Source organism: Triturus cristatus, chromosome 8, assembly GCF_964204655.1.
Source record: "Triturus cristatus chromosome 8, aTriCri1.1, whole genome shotgun sequence".
Classification (NCBI taxonomy): Eukaryota; Metazoa; Chordata; class Amphibia; order Caudata; family Salamandridae; genus Triturus; species Triturus cristatus.
In genome coordinates this window covers 275,900,683-275,906,648 of record NC_140591.1, presented here as the reverse complement: position 1 = coordinate 275,906,648, position 5,966 = coordinate 275,900,683, and positions in this window count along the sequence as shown.

Below are 5,966 nucleotides of genomic sequence, written 5' to 3'. Positions count from 1 at the left end.
GGTCAAGTGCTGCTACCAGCTGAGGTACTTGGCACCGGCTTTTCCGCGGGATATTAACCAAGAGGACTGACACTTTGGGCCACACTTGATTTCTGTCGGCTAGCGTTCGGGTGCCTGGACTCCAACACGAGTGCGAGTGAGTCCGCCGTCAGATGGCAGCTGCAAATAGCTTGCCCCAGGCAGTCGCAGAGGCAGCCCGGTTAGTTCTGGGTGCAGACTGCGCCTGCCTGTTGAGCCTCACTTGCCCCCGGCTGCATTCTACCCACTGCTGTAACTGGAAAGAGAGCTGTCAGTGGCAGAGTCAACACTGGCAGAGTCAACATCAGCAGTATCACACAGTTGGCAGCAGAGGTAAGCCTGTCCGGCAACTTGGCCCCTTTTAGAAAGTAGCTATTTTCTTGTTCAACCTTTCTGTGTGCCTCTGCCTGGTTGTGGATTGACTGTCTGGCTTGAGAGTGACAGGGGCTGGGGTGGCTCCAGAAGTCTGGGTGAGTCAGCACTAGGGTGAATAGACCTATCTGCATTTGGAGTGGTGGGAGGAGTAGCACCTGGGCCTGAATAGGGCTGTGCCTGCCTTCCACAATGCTGGCTCCACCTCCTGCGGTGGGTCTGAAGACCCTGGCCCACATTCGCAAAGGAAGAAGTTGTGCACTGGCAGAGTGCACCCAGAACTGGTTTGAACTGGGTCCAGGACCCCTAACACACAGAGAACAAAGACTTTTGGTGTTTAAAAGTAAGAACTGAAACCCCTGTAAAATTAGACTACTTTGTGATCAAGAGGAACCTCTGCCAAAGAAGAACAGCTGAAGAAGACTGAGGAGAAGTACTGCCCTTGATGTATCCTCTGGGGATGGCCTGCAGTTTGCCGATTTAACTGAGGAGAGGACAAGGGACTTTGCTGTGTGCTGTGTGCTGTGTCCCCCCTGCTTGCTAAGGACTTTGCTGTGTGCTGTGTCCTGAAGGAACAAGTCTCCAAGAGCCTGAGGAGAGCTGGCCTTCTGTTGCTGAAACAGGGATATAAAAAGTTTCCAAAGATCTTGAGGCTTGCACTTTCTGAACAGTGCTTCGCTTTTTGTACTGCCTCTAAAAATAGCTGTGTGTCCCAGGACGCCGCTGTTGCCTTCGTGAGACACGCATTGCCTGCACGTCTTTTTCACAGGATCATCCTTTCCCAGCTGGGGATTTTACCGCCGCCGGCCTGTGAGCCCGAAAGCGCTGTGTGTTTCACCGCCGCCGGCCTGTGACCGGAGAGAAGCGCTGAAGCAAGAGTGAATTCTAAACAACTAAACCCTTTCACTCCAAGTTTTTCCAAGCCTCTGAATGACATCGAGCTCCCTGTACTATCTCTCTTACAAAAGAAGGAGCAGATCTCAGGGGCCATAAGTCTCCAGGAACAGCAGGGTCAATCATGCTCCTTAGAAATTATCGGCTTATTCCCCTTGGGTAACGATCCACTAAACCGAGGGGGAATAATGAATTTCATCTGAAAGATCCTTCCGTTACAGTCACTTACAAGCTCGGAAATAAAACTAGTGCCTTTCCCGATAAGGTCTAAAATTACTGTGGCTACTGTCGAATTTTTATCTTATGTCATACCGACAATAATTTTAAAAGAAAGTGAGATCCTTCATAAAAACGGATATGACGTAGCAGTCACAAACTACAAAGGAAAGCAAATGCAGGAAAAATGTAGGGAAAATAACAACATGAAAATACAGTACTTAGAACAAAAAGTTTGCGGATCCAAAAATTCTATCAGCACTCCTAACGAAAATATAACCATCTCGATCAAGAATGGAGAGAGAAAGATTTGGAACAAAAATGTAGCCAATAAGGAGATTATACCCAAGGAAAATCACTGGTCCTGGATCTCGGAGAACTTAAACAGTCAAAAACAGGGAAGGGAAAACAAACTCCCTTTTTAACGGAGGTTTGAGTATCATGTCCTGGAATATAACAGGGAAATCCCGGAGAAACTTGCACTGACCTTGGAAGATTCTCCGGCGATGGTGGCTTTACAAGAAACCTGGATAACAAAATCTTTTGATCAAAATGAGTACTTTGTATACGACATTCCAGCAGAACCTGTAAGCTGGGGTCACGCTAAAGGTGGACTTGCAATTCTTTTACACGAGGATTTCTTCTGGGATCAGGATGTCATCCCTATGCGTCTAAAAAACATACAATGCATTAAGGTCAAGCATTGGAATGAACACATGGACACCTCATACGATCTAATAATTTCCAATGCCTTTATCCCTCCAGGCTCCACAATGGATGCTCTCATGATCGAAATATTTGAGGAAATAGAAAAGGTGGTGGAAGGAAAAGGATTCCCCTCCGTTTTTCTAACAGGATATTTTAATGGGAAAATCTCTAATGATCTTTTAGAAAAATGGGAATACGGTGAACAAGAGACAGCTCTGTCAATCCCAACTCCACTATTTCCCCCAGGGATCAAAGCAGACAATTGAAGGAACATTTTTTTAAAAAAATATTTTTTATTTTGAAATAAACATTAATCAGAACACAATTATTACATCGTAGACAGTTCAGGTACTTAGCACAGTCACGCATATATTGTTGTATCGATTTTGAACATCATCAATAACCTTATAACTGAGTTACAGGCACATAGTTCCAGAATGTTGCCATGAACTATAGACCACTGTCCCTGTGAATGTCTTTAGTCGCTAACATCCACTAGATCTCTCTCCTGTGGGGGTTCGCATATATTTCCGCAAAAGGTATTCCAACTACCCCAAATCTTGGTCCATTTTTTAGGGCAACCCCTGTGTATATACACTTGAAGGAACATTTTACTCTCCTCTCTTCCAGTAATAAATGGAGTCATTCTAAATGGATGCATAGAAGGAGACATACCCACAGCCTGCACAAGAAAGGTAACTTCATCAACTTTAGATTACATGATTTGCAGCCAAGACTTGTTCGGAAGAGTATCAAAACTAAGCACTAAATTCACACAGGGAAGTGATCATGGAATATTATATCTCGTAACTGGAATAATAGTGCAACCTATCTCTCCTGGGTTTATCATGTTCTTTCATAGCACTGTACTTGTGAATCACGTCAAAGGGCGATTGACATGGAACTCTACAACTCTTAACAATATAAATTAAGCAATCGTTAATGCACAAGTATTACAGACCATCTATTCCTTAGACCCAATAATAAATTTCGAATTAGCCCTCAATTAAATAGTGTAATCCCTGCAGGAGACCTAAAACATCGGAATTCCCAAGCGGTAAATCATAAAACAAAGAACCCAGATAAAAGAGCTATTGCACTAAACAAATTAATCAGTTTTTAAATTTTACAATACTCAGAGATAAGACACCAAGAGAAGACGCCCGGCAAGATGGCTGCGCCGTAGTGCAGCTCTGTCCGGCTGATCTCTAATCTGCCAACAAACTGCTGCAAGTCCGCAAAATCAAGACACCAAAAACGATGAAACTGTGCACCGAGGCACCCCTGATTACGAAATCAACTCAGCGGGCGGCGGGCACTGCCACAAAAGTGCAAATAAGCGAGAGGGGGCCCGCTGGCGAGAGTTCCAGGATGGCGACTGCCGCAGCCCTGCAAAGTTACGAGCTACTGAAGGGATAGGCGGTGGAACATGAGCTGCTCAGGCAAGGGGAGCAGGTCGGCGCCATCTGGACTGAAGTCGGTGAGCAGCAAGCGGCGAGACTGAAGTCCACTGATTTCCATCACATCGAGATCCAACTGCGTAGGCAGTAGCGGCCTGCGTGCCCCTGAGGAGTGGATTGCGGCATGCACGGTCCTGCTGGCACAAGTTCAGCCCTGTAGCAAGTAACGAGCGGCTCCACGGGACAACTGCAGATCAAAGGCCGGGTGCAGTGAGTGGGGGCGCGGCCTAGCCTGGGCTTGCGGCGGCGGGCGGGCGCGGGCATGAGCGTAAGGCCACGGCCTATGCACCGTTACTGGCGGGAGGGCAGCGATCAGAGCAGTGGACTGTGGGAGGAGGCGAACAGGAGGCGCATGAGATTGGAGGCACCTGGCCCCTCTACTCACTTGCGGTTTCCCAGATCAGGCACTGTGCAGTGCGAGGGTCGGACTCATCTCCAGCTCTCAGGGGTCCAAACTGATTCATCAACTTGGGAGTGACCCTCGCCGTAATTGACAACATCCAAGGCCGTGGGACTCGTGTTGGAGCAGTGTCTGAGGCCTGGAATTGCCCGCAATCACCAAGGTTGGCGTTTCAGAAAGTCCGTGCGAGATTGTAGCACTAAGCCATTTGCAGATGACTGGCGTATATATGAAGTTGTAGGTGGTACGGGAGTAGCGGACCTTGACGGGGAACTAACTTACTGCTGGGTGGCTGATTGGAGATGGGTGGGGCAGCGCGCAGCCACAGCGGGACTGGCATTGCACACCACCTTGAAGTATATGCAACCAAGGATGGGGAAGGTGGATACATCTCAACCTCGCTTTACGTTAGAAGTGCATAAGTCCAATAAAGCGCAGCAAAAAGCAGCCTCGGACTCGGAGGCAGACCTACAGGAGGAGGCTCCCACCACGCTCGAAACGACCCTCATGGCTATGCAGAGCAGTCTCCAGTCCATTGAGGAGACCATGGCAGCGCTGAACAACAGGCTGGATCACGTCTGCACAACTGGAGAAGCACAACACGAGAATGGGGGAGGTGGAACAAAGAGTCTCTGCCACGGAAGAGGGTCTTGGTGAGGTCTCTGGTAAAAAACTCAACATGGAGAAAGTTCTGGTGCTTATACAGGCTAAGAACGAGGATTTAGAGGCAAGATTCCGCCCCAACAATATGAGAATCACAGGCTCTCAGAGTCAACAAATATTGGCAGAATGAAGACGTACATAGAGAACTTATTCAAAGACATCTTTGGCCCAGACAACCTATCACACATGTTCATTATCGAGCGGGCCCATTGGTCACTGGCTGCCAGACCAACTCGGGTGCGCCCCCGCACCCTATTATTGCGAGTCTTTTAAATTATTGAAACCGTGACGCTATATTGCGGTTGGCGAGAGAAACAGGCACTATAGAACACCAGGGAAATGCACTGGCCGTTTTTCCAGACTTCATGGTTGCGGTGCAGGCAGCGAGAAGGGAGTTTGGCACCATGAAGAAGATGCTACAGGCGGAGGGCATACAGTATGCAATGCTGTATGCTGCCCGCCTGCAAAGAGGTGCGGAGGGCGATTAAAACATTTGCACAAACCCTAAGGCGGTGCTGGAGCATGCGAAGAAACAAAACGAAGACGGCGGGAGGATCAGACCGACCCGGATGACGAGGAGCAGTAGCATCTGAGTGCGAGGCTAAACTTGTGAACACTAGATCTTTGCTTTGAGTCAGGCTGTTTGTTACTGTGTACTGGTCTGTTCACTATGATGTTGTCCAGAGGGGCTTGGTCTCGTTATACTTGGGAATCCAAATTGCTTTGGAATGTCGTGAAGAATGATTATATGGCATTTGGCAACTGTAATAGACCTGATGAGCCACCTTCTACCCTGGTAGGAGGCTAGTAGCACTCTGTCACTCCCCACTTGGGAGTACCCCACATGTTGAGATTGGATTGTGGTATTCGGGGGGTTCTGTTTTCTATGGGTTGGGATGGCTTTAGCAAAGTTGGGTGGGCTGAAGTGGGTGGGGGGTTGGTTGGGGAGAAGGGCAGTTGGGAATTTATTAAAGGCATTGCAACAGTATTACTACAGTACATCCACACTGTTTGGTACCACCATGTTATTTTTTCATCCCTTGATATATGAAAAATATGGGAGGTAGTGTAAAGCTCCTCACTTGGAATGTGCGTGGAATAAATAGCCCTAAAAAGATCAGATCAGTGATTGCGTATCTGGTCAGGCTAGGCGTCCAAATAGCATTTTTACAAGAGGCTCACCTCACAAAGCTTACAGAGAAAAATGTGGGCACACGTTGGGATGGCGTGCGGGT